Raw genomic sequence first — 13,783 nt, forward strand, 5'->3', positions numbered from 1 at the left:
TGGTGGTGACAGCTGCTGCAGGGGCGGTGGTGGTGACAGCTACTGCAGGGGCGGTGGTTGTGGCAGCTGCTGCAGGGGCAGTGGTGGTGACAGCTGCTGCAGGGGCGGTGGTGGTGACAGCTGCTGCAGGTGCGGTAGTGGTGATAGGAGCTGCAGGGGCGGTGGTGGTGACAGGTGCTGCAGGGGCAGTGGTGGTGACAGGTGCTGCAGGGGCAGTGGTGGTGACAGGTGCTGCAGGGGTGGTGGTGGTGACAGCTACTGCAGGGGCGGTAGTGGTGACAGCTGCTGCAGGGGCAGTGGTGGTGACAGCTGCTGCATGGGCGGTGGTGGTGACAGCTGCTGCAGGGGCAGTAGTGGTCACAGCTGCTGCAGGGGCGGTGGTGGTGACAGGTGCTGCAGGGGCGGTGGTGGTGACAGCTGCTGCAGGGGCGGTGGTGGTGACAGCTGCTGCAGGGGCGGTGGTGGTGACAGCTGCTGCAGGGGCGGTGGTGGTGACAGCTGCTGCAGGGGCGGTGGTGGTGACAGGTGCTGCAGGGGCAGTAGTGGTCACAACTGCTGCAGGGGCGGTGGTGGTGACAGGTGCTGCAGGGGCAGTAGTGGTCACAACTGCTGCAGGGGCTGTGGTGGTGACAGGTGCTGCAGGACGTGTGGTGGTAACAGCTGCTGCAGGACTGGTGGTGGTACCAGCTACTGCAGGGGCGGTGGTGGTGACAGGTGCTGCAGGGGCGGTGGTGGTGACAGCTGCTGCAGGGGCGGTGGTGGTGACAGGTGCTGCAGGACGGGTGGTGGTAACAGCTGCTGCAGGACTGGTGGTGGTACCAGCTACTGCAGGGGCGGTGATGGTGACAGCTGCTGCAGGGGCGGTGGTGGTGACAGCTACTGCAGGGGCGGTGGTGGTGACAGCTACTGCAGGGGCGGTGATGGTGACAGCTGCTGCAGGGGCGGTGGTGGTGACAGCTACTGCAGGGGCGGTGATGGTGACAGCTGCTGCAGGGGCGGTTGTGGTGACAGCTACTGCAGGGGCGGTGATGGTGACAGCTGCTGCAGGGGCGGTGGTGGTGACAGCTACTGCAGGGGCGGTGATGGTGACAGCTGCTGCAGGGGCGGTGGTGGTGACAGCTACTGCAGGGGCGGTGGTTGTGTCAGCTGCTGCAGGGGCAGTGGTGGTGACAGCTGCTGCAGGGGCGGTGGTGGTGACAGCTGCTGCAGGGGCGGTGGTGGTGACAGCTGCTGCAGGTGCGGTAGTGGTGATAGGAGCTGCAGGGGCGGTGGTGGTGACAGGTGCTGCAGGGGCAGTGGTGGTGACAGCTGCTGCAGGGGTGGTGGTGGTCGCAGCTGCTGCAGGTGCAGTGGTGGTGACAGCTGCTGCAGGGGCGGTGGTGGTGACAGCTGCTGCAGGGGCAGTGGTGGTGACAGCTGCTGCAGGGGCGGTGGTGGGGACAGCTGCTGCAGGGGCAGTGGTGGTGACAGCTGCTGCAGGGGCGGTGGTGGTCGCAGCTGCTGCAGGAGAGGTGGTGGTGACAGCTGCTGCAGGGGCGGTGGTGGTGACAGCTGCTGCAGGGGCAGTGGTGGTGACAGCTGCTGCAGGGGCAGTGGTGGTGACAGCTGCTGCAGGGGCGGTGGTGGTGACAGCTGCTGCAGGGGCAGTGGTGGTGACAGCTGCTGCAGGGGCGGTGGTGGTGACAGGTTCTGCAGGACGGGTTGTGGTAACAGCTGCTGCAGGACGGGTGGTGGTACCAGCTACTGCAGGGGCGGTGGTGGTGACAGGTGCTGCAGGGGCGGTGGTGGTGACAGGTGCTGCAGGGGCGGTGGTGGTGACAGGTGCTGCAGGGGCAGTGGTGGTGACAGGTGCTGCAGGGGCAGTAGTGGTCACAACTGCTGCAGGGGCGGTGGTGGTGACAGGTGCTGCAGGGGCGGTGGTGGTGACAGCTGCTGCAGGGGCAGTAGTGGTCACAACTGCTGCAGGGGCGGTGGTGGTGACAGCTGCTGCAGGGGCAGTAGTGGTCACAACTGCTGCAGGGGCTGTGGTGGTGACAGGTGCTGCAGGGGCGGTGGTGGTGACAGCTGCTGCAGGGGCGGTGGTGGTGACAGCTGCTGCAGGGGCGGTGGTGGTGACAGCTGCTGCAGGGGTGGTAGTGGTGACAGCTGCTGCAGGGGTGGTTGTGGTGACAGCTGCTGCAGGGGTGGTGGTGGTGACAGCTGCTGCAGGGGCGGTGGTGGTGACAGCTGCTGCAGGGGCGGTGGTGGTGACAGGTGCTGCAGGGGCAGTAGTGGTCACAACTGCTGCAGGGGCTGTGGTGGTGACAGGTGCTGCAGGACGTGTGGTGGTAACAGCTGCTGCAGGACTGGTGGTGGTACCAGCTACTGCAGGGGCGGTGGTAGTGACAGGTGCTGCAGGGGCGGTGGTGGTGACAGCTGCTGCAGGGGCGGTGGTGGTGAAAGGTGCTGCAGGACGGGTGGTGGTAACAGCTGCTGCAGGACTGGTGGTGGTACCAGCTACTGCAGGGGCGGTGGTGGTAACAGCTGCTGCAGGGGTGGTGGTGGTGACAGCTGCTGCAGGGGCGGTGGTGGTGACAGCTGCTGCAGGGGCGGTGGTGGTGACAGGTGCTGCAGGGGCAGTAGTGGTCACAACTGCTGCAGGGGCTGTGGTGGTGACAGGTGCTGCAGGACGTGTGGTGGTAACAGCTGCTGCAGGACTGGTGGTGGTACCAGCTACTGCAGGGGCGGTGGTAGTGACAGGTGCTGCAGGGGCGGTGGTGGTGACAGCTGCTGCAGGGGCGGTGGTGGTGACAGGTGCTGCAGGACGGGTGGTGGTAACAGCTGCTGCAGGACTGGTGGTGGTACCAGCTACTGCAGGGGCGGTGGTGGTAACAGCTGCTGCAGGACTGGTGGTGGTACCAGCTACTGCAGGGGCGGTGATGGTGACAGCTGCTGCAGGGGCGGTGGTGGTGACAGCTACTGCAGGGGCGGTGGTTGTGGCAGCTGCTGCAGGGGCAGTGGTGGTGACAGCTGCTGCAGGGGCGGTGGTGGTGACAGCTGCTGCAGGGGCGGTGGTGGTGACAGCTGCTGCAGGGGCGGTGGTGGTGACAGCTGCTGCAGGGGCGGTGGTTGTGGCAGCTACTGCAGGGGCGGTGGTTGTGGCAGCTGCTGCAGGGGCAGTGGTGGTGACAGCTGCTGCAGGGGCGGTGGTGGTGACAGCTGCTGCAGGTGCGGTAGTGGTGATAGGAGCTGCAGGGGCGGTGGTGGTGACAGGTGCTGCAGGGGCAGTGGTGGTGACAGGTGCTGCAGGGGCAGTGGTGGTGACAGCTGCTGCAGGGGCGGTGGTGGTGACAGCTGCTGCAGGGGCGGTGGTGGTGACAGCTGCTGCAGGGGTGGTAGTGGTGACAGCTGCTGCAGGGGTGGTTGTGGTGACAGCTGCTGCAGGGGTGGTGGTGGTGACAGCTGCTGCAGGGGCGGTGGTGGTGACAGCTGCTGCAGGGGCAGTGGTGGTGACAGCTGCTGCAGGGGCGGTGGTGGTCACAGCTGCTGCAGGACGGGTGGTGGTAACAGCTGCTGCAGGACTGGTGGTGGTACCAGCTACTGCAGGGGCGGTGGTGGTGACACCTGCTGCAGGGGCGGTGGTGGTGACAGGTGCTGCAGGGGCAGTAGTGGTCACAACTGCTGCAGGGGCTGTGGTGGTGACAGGTGCTGCAGGACGTGTGGTGGTAACAGCTGCTGCAGGACTGGTGGTGGTACCAGCTACTGCAGGGGCGGTGGTAGTGACAGGTGCTGCAGGGGCGGTGGTGGTGACAGCTGCTGCAGGGGCGGTGGTGGTGACAGGTGCTGCAGGACGGGTGGTGGTAACAGCTGCTGCAGGACTGGTGGTGGTACCAGCTACTGCAGGGGCGGTGGTGGTAACAGCTGCTGCAGGACTGGTGGTGGTACCAGCTACTGCAGGGGCGGTGATGGTGACAGCTGCTGCAGGGGCGGTGGTGGTGACAGCTACTGCAGGGGCGGTGGTTGTGGCAGCTGCTGCAGGGGCAGTGGTGGTGACAGCTGCTGCAGGGGCGATGGTGGTGACAGCTGCTGCAGGGGCGGTGGTGGTGACAGCTGCTGCAGGGGCGGTGGTGGTCACAGCTGCTGCAGGGGCGGTGGTGGTGACAGCTACTGCAGGGGCGGTGGTTGTGGCAGCTGCTGCAGGGGCAGTGGTGGTGACAGCTGCTGCAGGGGCGGTGGTGGTGACAGCTGCTGCAGGGGCGGTGGTGGTGACAGCTGCTGCAGGTGCGGTAGTGGTGATAGGAGCTGCAGGGGCGGTGGTGGTGACAGGTGCTGCAGGGGCAGTGGTGGTGACAGGTGCTGCAGGGGCAGTGGTGGTGACAGCTGCTGCAGGGGCGGTGGTGGTGACAGCTGCTGCAGGGGCGGTGGTGGTGACAGGTGCTGCAGGGGCAGTGGTGGTGACAGGTGCTGCAGGGGCAGTGGTGGTCACAGCTGCTGCAGGGGCGGTGGTGGTGACAGCTGCTGCAGGGGCAGTAGTGGTCACAACTGCTGCAGGGGCAGTGGTGGTGACAGGTGCTGCAGGACGAGTGGTGGTAACAGCTGCTGCAGGACTGGTGGTGGTACCAGCTACTGCAGGGGCGGTGGTGGTGACAGATGCTGCAGGGGCGGTGGTGGTGACAGCTGCTGCAGGGGCGGTGGTGGTGACAGCTGCTGCAGGGGCAGTAGTGGTCACAACTGCTGCAGGGGCGGTGGTGGTGACAGGTGCTGCAGGACGAGTGGTGGTAACAGCTGCTGCAGGACTGGTGGTGGTACCAGCTACTGCAGGGGCGGTGGTGGTGACAGCGGCTGCAGGGGTGGTATTGGTGACAGCTGCTGCAGGGGCGGTGGTGGTGACAGGTGCTGCAGGACGGGTGGTGGTACCAGATACTGCAGGGGCGGTGGTGGTGACAGGTGCTGCAGGGGCAGTGGTGGTGACAGGTGCTGCAGGGGCAGTGGTGGTGACAGGTGCTGCAGGGGCAGTAGTGGTCACAAATGCTGCAGGGGCGGTGGTGGTGACAGGTGCTGCAGGACGGGTGGTGGTACCAGATACTGCAGGGGCGGTGGTGGTGACAGGTGCTGCAGGACGGGTGGTGGTACCAGATACTGCAGGGGCGGTGGTGGTGACAGGTGCTGCAGGGGCAGTGGTGGTGACAGGTGCTGCAGGGGCAGTGGTGGTGACAGGTGCTGCAGGGGCAGTGGTGGTCACAACTGCTGCAGGGGCGGTGGTGGTGACAGGTGCTGCAGGACGGGTGGTGGTACCAGATACTGCAGGGGCGGTGGTGGTGACAGGTGCTGCAGGGGCAGTGGTGGTGACAGGTGCTGCAGGGGCAGTGGTGGTGACAGGTGCTGCAGGGGCAGTAGTGGTCACAAATGCTGCAGGGGCGGTGGTGGTGACAGGTGCTGCAGGACGGGTGGTGGTACCAGATACTGCAGGGGCGGTGGTGGTGACAGGTGCTGCAGGGGCAGTGGTGGTGACAGGTGCTGCAGGGGTGGTGGTGGTCGCAGCTGCTGCAGGTGCGGTGGTGGTGACAGCTGCTGCAGGACGGGTGGTGGTAACAGCTGCTGCAGGACTGGTGGTGGTACCAGCTACTGCAGGGGCGGTGGTGGTGACAGGTGCTGCAGGGGCGGTGGTGGTGACAGCTGCTGCAGGACGGGTGGTGGTAACAGCTGCTGCAGGACTGGTGGTGGTACCTGCAGGTGCGGTAGTGGTGATAGGAGCTGCAGGGGCGGTGGTGGTGACAGGTGCTGCAGGGGCAGTGGTGGTGACAGGTGCTGCAGGGGCAGTGGTGGTGACAGCTGCTGCAGGGGCGGTGGTGGTGACAGCTGCTGCAGGGGCGGTGGTGGTGACAGGTGCTGCAGGGGCAGTGGTGGTGACAGGTGCTGCAGGGGCAGTGGTGGTCACAGCTGCTGCAGGGGCGGTGGTGGTGACAGCTGCTGCAGGGGCAGTAGTGGTCACAACTGCTGCAGGGGCAGTGGTGGTGACAGGTGCTGCAGGACGAGTGGTGGTAACAGCTGCTGCAGGACTGGTGGTGGTACCAGCTACTGCAGGGGTGGTGGTGGTGACAGATGCTGCAGGGGCGGTGGTGGTGACAGCTGCTGCAGGGGCGGTGGTGGTGACAGCTGCTGCAGGGGCAGTAGTGGTCACAACTGCTGCAGGGGCGGTGGTGGTGACAGGTGCTGCAGGACGAGTGGTGGTAACAGCTGCTGCAGGACTGGTGGTGGTACCAGCTACTGCAGGGGCGGTGGTGGTGACAGCGGCTGCAGGGGTGGTATTGGTGACAGCTGCTGCAGGGGCAGTGGTGGTGACAGGTGCTGCAGGACGGGTGGTGGTACCAGATACTGCAGGGGCGGTGGTGGTGACAGGTGCTGCAGGGGCAGTGGTGGTGACAGGTGCTGCAGGGGCAGTGGTGGTGACAGGTGCTGCAGGGGCAGTGGTGGTCACAACTGCTGCAGGGGCGGTGGTGGTGACAGGTGCTGCAGGACGGGTGGTGGTACCAGATACTGCAGGGGCGGTGGTGGTGACAGGTGCTGCAGGGGCAGTGGTGGTGACAGGTGCTGCAGGGGCAGTGGTGGTGACAGGTGCTGCAGGGGCAGTAGTGGTCACAAATGCTGCAGGGGCGGTGGTGGTGACAGGTGCTGCAGGACGGGTGGTGGTACCAGATACTGCAGGGGCGGTGGTGGTGACAGGTGCTGCAGGGGCAGTGGTGGTGACAGGTGCTGCAGGGGTGGTGGTGGTCGCAGCTGCTGCAGGTGCGGTGGTGGTGACAGCTGCTGCAGGACGGGTGGTGGTAACAGCTGCTGCAGGACTGGTGGTGGTACCAGCTACTGCAGGGGCGGTGGTGGTGACAGGTGCTGCAGGGGCGGTGGTGGTGACAGCTGCTGCAGGACGGGTGGTGGTAACAGCTGCTGCAGGACTGGTGGTGGTACCAGCTACTGCAGGGGCGGTGGTGGTGACAGGTGCTGCGGTGGTGGTGACAGCTGCTGCAGGGGCGGTGGTGGTGACAGGTGCTGCAGGGGCAGTGGTGGTCACAACTGCTGCAGGGGCGGTGGTGGTGACAGCTGCTGCAGGGGCGGTGGTGGTGACAGCTGCTGCAGGGGCGGTGATTGTGACAGGTGCTGCAGGACGGGTGGTGGTACCAGATACTGCAGGGGCGGTGGTGGTGACAGGTGCTGCAGGGGCGGTGGTGGTGACAGCTGCTGCAGGGGCGGTGGTGGTGACAGGTGCTGCAGGACGGGTGGTGGTAACTGCTGCTGCAGGACGGGTGGTGGTACCAGATACTGCAGGGGCGGTGGGGGTGACAGCTGCTGCAGGGGCGGTGGTGGTGACAGCGGCTGCAGGGGCGGTGGTGGTGACAGCTGCTGCAGGGGCGGTGATTGTGACAGGTGCTGCAGGACGGGTGGTGGTACCAGATACTGCAGGGGCGGTGGTGGTGACAGGTGCTGCAGGGGCGGTGGTGGTGACAGCTGCTGCAGGGGCGGTGGTGGTGACAGGTGCTGCAGGACGGGTGGTGGTAACAGCTGCTGCAGGACGGGTGGTGGTACCAGATACTGCAGGGGCGGTGGTGGTGACAGGTGCTGCAGGACTGGTGGTGGTACCAGATACTGCAGGGGCGGTGGTGGTGACAGGTGCTGCAGGGGCGGTGGTGGTGACAGCTGCTGCAGGGGCGGTGGTGGTGACAGGTGCTGCAGGACGGGTGGTGGTAACAGCTGCTGCAGGACTCGTGGTGGTACCAGCTACTGCAGGGGCGGTGATGGTGACAGCTGCTGCAGGGGCAGTGATGGTGACAGCTACTGCAGGGGCGGTGGTTGTGGCAGCTGCTGCAGGGGCAGTGGTGGTGACAGCTGCTGCAGGGGCGGTGGTGGTGACAGCTGCTGCAGGGGCGGTGGTGGTGACAGCTGCTGCAGGGGCGGTGGTGGTGACAGCTACTGCAGGGGCGGTGGTTGTGGCAGCTGCTGCAGGGGCAGTGGTGGTGGCAGCTGCTGCAGGGGCAGTGGTGGTGACAGCTGCTGCAGGGGCGGTGGTGGTGACAGCTGCTGCAGGGGCAGTGGTGGTGACAGCTGCTGCAGGGGCGGTGGTGGTCACAGCTGCTGCAGGGGCGGTGGTGGTGACAGGTGCTGCAGGACGGGTGGTGGTACCAGCTGCTGCAGGACTCGTGGTGGTACCAGCTACTGCAGGGGCGGTGATGTTGACAGCTGCTGCAGGGGCGGTGGTGGTGACAGCTACTGCAGGGGTGGTGGTTGTGGCAGCTGCTGCAGGGGCAGTGGTGGTGACAGCTGCTGCAGGGGCGGTGGTGGTGACAGCTGCTGCAGGGGCGGTGGTGGTGACAGCTGCTGCAGGGGCGGTGGTGGTGACAGCTACTGCAGGGGCGGTGGTTGTGGCAGCTGCTGCAGGGGCAGTGGTGGTGGCAGCTGCTGCAGGGGCAGTGGTGGTGACAGCTGCTGCAGGGGCGGTGGTGGTGACAGCTGCTGCAGGGGTGGTAGTGGTGACAGCTGCTGCAGGGGCGGTGGTGGTCACAGCTGCTGCAGGGGCGGTGGTGGTGACAGCTGCTGCAGGGGTGGTAGTGGTGACAGCTGCTGCAGGGGCAGTGGTGGTGACAGCTGCTGCAGGGGCGGTGGTGGTGACAGGTGCTGCAGGGGCGGTGGTGGTGACAGGTGCTGCAGGGGCGGTGGTGGTGACAGGTGCTGCAGGGGCAGTGGTGGTGACAGGTGCTGCAGGGGCAGTGGTTGTGACAGGTGCTGCAGGGGCAGTGGTGGTGACAGGTGCTGCAGGGGCGGTGGTGGTGACAGCTGCTGCAGGGGCAGTGGTGGTGACAGGTGCTGCAGGGGCAGTGGTGGTGACAGCTGCTGCAGGGGCAGTGGTGGTCACAGCTGCTGCAGGGGCGGTGGTGGTGACAGCTGCTGCAGGACGGGTGGTGGTAACAGCTGCTGCAGGACTGGTGGTGGTACCAGCTACTGCAGGGGCGGTGGTGGTGACAGATGCTGCAGGGGCAGTGGTGGTGACAGCTGCTGCAGGGGCGGTGGTGGTGACAGGTGCTGCAGGACGGGTGGTGGTAACAGCTGCTGCAGGACTGGTGGTGGTACCAGCTACTGCAGGGGCGGTGGTGGTGACAGATGCTGCAGGGGCAGTGGTGGTGACAGCTGCTGCAGGGGCGGTGGTGGTGACAGGTGCTGCAGGACGGGTGGTGGTAACAGCTGCTGCAGGACTGGTGGTGGTACCAGCTACTGCAGGGGCGGTGGGGTTGACAGCTGCTGCAGGGGCGGTGGTGGTGACAGCGGCTGCAGGGGCGGTGGTGGGGACAGGTGCTGCAGGGGTGGTGGTGGTGACAGCTGCTGCAGGGGCGGTGGTGGTGACAGCTGCTGCAGGGGCGGTGGTGGGGACAGGTGCTGCAGGGGCAGTGGTGGTGACAGCTGCTGCAGGGGCGGTGGTGGTGACAGCTGCTGCAGGGGCAGTGGTGGTGACAGCTGCTGCATGAGCCGTGGTGGTGACAGCTGCTGCAGGTGCGGTAGTGGTGATAGGAGCTGCAGGGGCAGTGGTGGTGACAGCTGCTGCAGGTGCGGTAGTGGTGATAGGAGCTGCAGGGGCAGTGGTGGTGACAGCTGCTGCAGGTGCGGTAGTGGTGATAGGAGCTGCAGGGGCGGTGGTGGTGACAGCTGCTGCAGGGGCGGTAGTGGTCACAACTGCTGCAGGGGCGGTGGTGGTGACAGGTGCTGCAGGGGCAGTAGTGGTCACAACTGCTGCAGGGGCGGTGGTGGTGACAGGTGCTGCAGGACGGGTGGTGGTAACAGCTGCTGCAGGACTGGTGGTGGTACCAGCTACTGCAGGGGAGGTGGTGGTGACAGGTGCTGCAGGGGCGGTGGTGGTGACAGGTACTGCAGGGGCGGTGGTGGTGACAGCTGCTGCAGGGGCAGTGGTGGTGACAGCTACTGCAGGGGCGGTGGTGGTGACAGCTGCTGCAGGGGCGGTGGTGGGGACAGGTGCTCCAGGGATGTTAGTGGTGACAGCTGCTGCAGGGGCGGTGGTGGTGACAGGTGCTGCAGGACGGGTGGTGGTAACAGCTGCAGCAGGACTGGTGGTGGTACCAGATACTGCAGGGGCGGTGTTGGTGACAGCTGCTGCAGGACGGGTGGTGGTACCAGATACTGCAGGGGCGGTGTATGTAACAGCTACTGCAGGAGCGGTGGTGGTGACAGCTGCTGCAAGAGTGGTAGTGTTGACAACATTAAGTCTGACATTTTAAAATCGGAAATTTACAAACTAAAAAAGTATTTTTTAAAAACCTTTATACACAACACGTCTACATTTCCTGCTGTACAGGAAGTGTGCTGCAACAACGGGGGTATGAAATTAACATCTATCGGCTGATAAAGACATAACCCTTTTTTCTAGCTACAGTTTTAGAATGTGGCTGTGCATCCCCTCATGAGATATATAACGTTTTTGTTCTAAGGAAAGGTTAACCACTAAGGAACACACACAAACTCAAACACAGTGTATTACCTGCTAGCAGTAGAATCATCAGAGGCTTCATGTCCATGTCCTTTTAGGTCTCTGTTGAGGTAAACCACACAACATCAATCATACATGAACTCCGTTAGATCTTCCGTTAACCGCTGTCGAAGGATGATGTCATTGACCAACATTAATTAGATATTAGTCCATATTCCAAAATCATATAATGTTCATTGACATTCAAAATTATCATTATCATCATAGTTAGCATTATCATTATCGTCATTATTATTATCATCTTTATTAGGATTATCTTTGCGTGAAATTATTTGTGTGTTACGTGTTTGTACGCACTAGCCTAAGCGTTTGTTCTTTTCCGTGTGTTTTCACGAAGCTAATTTGCTTTGTATCGCATTTATGTTGTGTGACGTTGGTGCGCTCTATACACTTTGTGTTGGCTGGAGGAGGCAGCTGCTTAGGCACCCTATTCCCTATATACAGTATAGTGCACTACTTAGGCACCCTATTCCCCATATACAGTATAGTGCACTACTTAGGCACCCTATTCCCCATATAAATTATAGTGCACTACTTAGGCACCCTATTCCCTATATACAGTATAGTGCACTACTTAGGCACCCTATTCCCCATATACAGTATAGTGCACTACTTAGGCACCCTATTCCCCATATACATTATAGTGCACTACTTAGGCACCCTATTCCCTATATACAGTATAGTGCACTACTTAGGCACCCTATTCCCTATATACAGTATAGTGTTCTACTTAGGCACCCTATTCCCCATATACAGTATAGTGCACTACTTAGGCACCCTATTCCCCATATACATTATAGTGCACTACTTAGGCACCCTATTCCCTATATACAATATAGTGCACTACTTAGGCACCCTATTCCCTATATACAGTATAGTGTTCTACTTAGGCACCCTATTCCCCATATACAGTATAGTGCACTACTTAGGCACCCTATTCCCCATATACAGTATAGTGCACTACTTAGGCACCCTATTCCCCATATACAATATAGTGCACTACTTAGGCACCCTATTCCCTATATACAGTATAGTACACTACTTAGGCACCCTATTCCCCATATACAGTATAGTGCACTACTTAGGCACCCTATTCCCCATATACAGTATAGTGCACTACTTAGGCACCCTATTCCCTATATACAGTATAGTACACTACTTAGGACCCTATTCCCCATATACAGTATAGTGCACTACTTCGGCACCCTATTCCCTATATACAGTATAGTGCACTACTTAGGCACCCTATTCCCCATATACAGTATAGTGCACTACTTAGGCACCCTATTCCCTATATACAGTATAGTACACTACTTAGGCACCCTATTCCCTATATACAGTATAGTACACTACTTAGGCACCCTATTCCCCATATACAGTATAGTGCACTACTTAGGCACCCTATTCCCTATATACAGTATAGTACACTACTTAGGCACCCTATTCCCCATATACAGTATAGTGCACTACTTAGGCACCCTATTCCCTATATACAGTATAGTACACTACTTAGGCACCCTATTCCCTATATACAGTATAGTACACTACTTAGGCACCCTATTCCCCATATACAGTATAGTGCACTACTTAGGCACCCTATTCCCTATATACAGTATATTTTAATGTAACCTTTATTTAACTAGGCAAGTCAGTTAAGAATAAATGATTATTTACAACAACGGCCTACACCGGCCAAACCGGGACAACCCTGGGCCTTGTTCGCCGTCCTATGGGACTCCCAATCACGGCCGGTTGTCATACAGCCTGGATTCGAACCAGTGTGTCTGTAATGACGCCTCAAGCTGCTGAGACGTAGTGCCCTATGACCGCCGCGTCACTCGGGAGCCAGGAAGAAAAAATAAGTGTTGCTAAGGTTACCAGTAATCAATTATTTTAATTGTTTTACAACATTATCAAACTACCAAAGACTGACTGGACGTTCCCAAAAGGTAGTTACTTTGACCGAAACAACGGTGACCGTATCTAGTGCAAAAGTTCACACAATTCCTTCAACAAAAAGTTATCCCCCTTTCTAGCCTTGTAATTACCAGACAAGGCAACAGTTATTGTCAGCTTGTGAAGGACGACCCATCCACTGAAGGTGTAGAGAAGGCCTTTAAAGGTGTAAATCCTAACCAGCCTCAAAACTCATTGATTCAGTGTGGTAGTTATCTTAAAGTAATTATTCCGTGTGGTAATTGTCTTAAAGTCATTTATTCAGTGTGGTAATTATCTTAAAGTCATTGATTCAGTGTGGTAATTATCTTGACAATGTTAAGTGGAAGTGAGTCCAACCCGTTTCTTTCTCCTGGGCCGACCACACCTCCCTTTCATCTCCATCGCTCTCTCTCTCTCTCTCTCTCTTTCTCTCTCTCTCTCTCTCCATCTCTCTCTCTCCATCTCTCTCTCTCTCTCTTTCTCACTCTCTCTCTCTCCATCTCTCTCTCTCTCTTTCTCACTCTCTCTCTCTCTCTCTCTATCTCTCTCTCTCCATCATTCTCTCTCCATCTCTCTCTCTCCATCTCTCTCTCTCTCTCTCTCTCTCTCTCTCTCTCTCTCTCTCTCTCTCTCTCTCCCCATCTCTCTCTCTCTCTTTCTCTCTCTCTCTCTCTCTCCATCTCTCTCTCTCTCCATCTCTCTCTCTCTCTCCATCTCTCTCTCTCTCCATCTCTCTCCTCTCTCTCTCCCCTTCTCTCTCTCCATCTCTCTATATCTCTCTCTCCATCTCTCTCCATCTCTCTCTCTCTATCCATCTCCCTCTCTTTCTCGCTCTCTCTCTCTCTCCATCTCTCTATATCTCTCTCTCCCTCTCTAAATTGTGAATCTGATTGGCCTTGGTGAAGCTACATCAACAATTCTGCACCTCTATAAAAAATATCCCGTCAAGCAATCACCTACATCTATGGGTTTACACCTATAGCATCCCGTTAATAACAGATGGCAACAGTTAGCCTACATCTACGGGTTTACACCTATAGCATCCCATTAATAACAGATGGCAACAGTTAACCTACATCTATGGGTTTACACCTATAGTGTCCCATTAATAACAGATGGCAAAAGTTAACCTACATCTACGGGTTTACACCTATAGCATCCCGTTAATAACAGATGGCAACAGTTAACCTACATCTATGGGTTTATACCTATTGCATCCCGTTAATAACAGATGGCAACAGTTAGCCTACATCTATGGGTTCATACCTATAGCATCCTGTTAATATCAGATGGCAACAGTTAGCCTACATGTATAGGTTTATA

Source organism: Oncorhynchus mykiss, chromosome 10 (genome assembly GCF_013265735.2).
Source record: "Oncorhynchus mykiss isolate Arlee chromosome 10, USDA_OmykA_1.1, whole genome shotgun sequence".
In the NCBI taxonomy this organism is placed as follows: Eukaryota; Metazoa; Chordata; class Actinopteri; order Salmoniformes; family Salmonidae; genus Oncorhynchus; species Oncorhynchus mykiss.